Here is a 1,074-nt window from a genome sequence, read left to right on the forward strand (position 1 = left end):
CACACACACACACACACACACACACACACACACACACACTCCTGCGCGCACGAGCCATCTCCGCTTAACCCAAACTCGGTCATCAAGAGACAGATAAAGAAGGTTCATAGGTGGACCGAGTTCTTACGCGGATTTTCAAGTGGCATAACTCAGCTTCTACGTGTTAACCTCCTTTGTTTATTCTTTAATGACCAAATCATGACCCCATTGAGGCGATATTGGCGCCGGAGAGAAGATAGAGAAGCTTGCTTTAAAAAAAAGATTAAATATGTGTGTCTTGTCTGCATGTCTGAGTGATGTTCATTGTTCGGGTCTGGGTGTGAGTGACGGCCGCAAGCTTAAGAAAAGATTTATATGATGCAATATTGTCTTTGTGATTTGATAGCATACCATAAGTATGAAACAGTAGTCGCGCAGCTGCAATTTAAATACCTTATCTTCCTGATTTCTCCTCCTTTTTGTGTTTGTTACTCTCTTGTAACACCTCTAATCTTCGGCACTTACATGAACTTATTGTGTTGCAAGTGTCTTAAATCTCTCACTAAAACTGAACTAAGTGAATGGAAAGAATGACAGTGAATAATTCTGCCTTTGCAAGAGACTAAGACACTTTGACCACGCAAAGGAGGCAAGGGATGTTACCTATCGAAAACCACAAGGTGATTGGTCTAAAAAAACCTCCAATAAAACTTTGTGTGAAAATGTGCTTGCAGTGTGTATATTTCATCCCCCGCCAGTTCACACCAATCCCTCTCCCTTCTCTCAAATTCACACAAAGTGCATGTAGTAAATTTACAACTCAGCGAGTTATATCCCTGAATTCAAATCGGGTTCTTAGGCAGATTACTACTTTTAGAAGGGTTGATCTTAGACTCACAAATTATAGAGAAAAAATCGTTACATGGTAAAAGAAGGGTCTTTTTTACTTTCTTGTAATACCTCTAATTTTCGGCACTTTTTTACCAGGTTTTTACGCGAAGTTGTCTTAGGCGGAAAAGAAAAACATGGGCAGTGTAAATATGTGTGCATATGTGTGCACGCGAACACGTTTGTGTGTGTGTGTGTGTGTGTGTG

The 1,074-nt window shown here is 40.4% G+C and overlaps 1 protein-coding gene across 1 annotated transcript in view; it reads right to left on the minus strand.

The window, feature by feature from the left end:
• LOC101849091 overlaps positions 1-1,074 on the minus strand; it is a gene marked incomplete in the record, with an annotated part of 31,688 nt that overhangs the window by 29,218 nt on the left and 1,396 nt on the right.

Source organism: Aplysia californica, unplaced genomic scaffold (assembly GCF_000002075.1).
Source record: "Aplysia californica isolate F4 #8 unplaced genomic scaffold, AplCal3.0 scaffold00999, whole genome shotgun sequence".
Taxonomy (NCBI): domain Eukaryota; kingdom Metazoa; phylum Mollusca; class Gastropoda; order Aplysiida; family Aplysiidae; genus Aplysia; species Aplysia californica.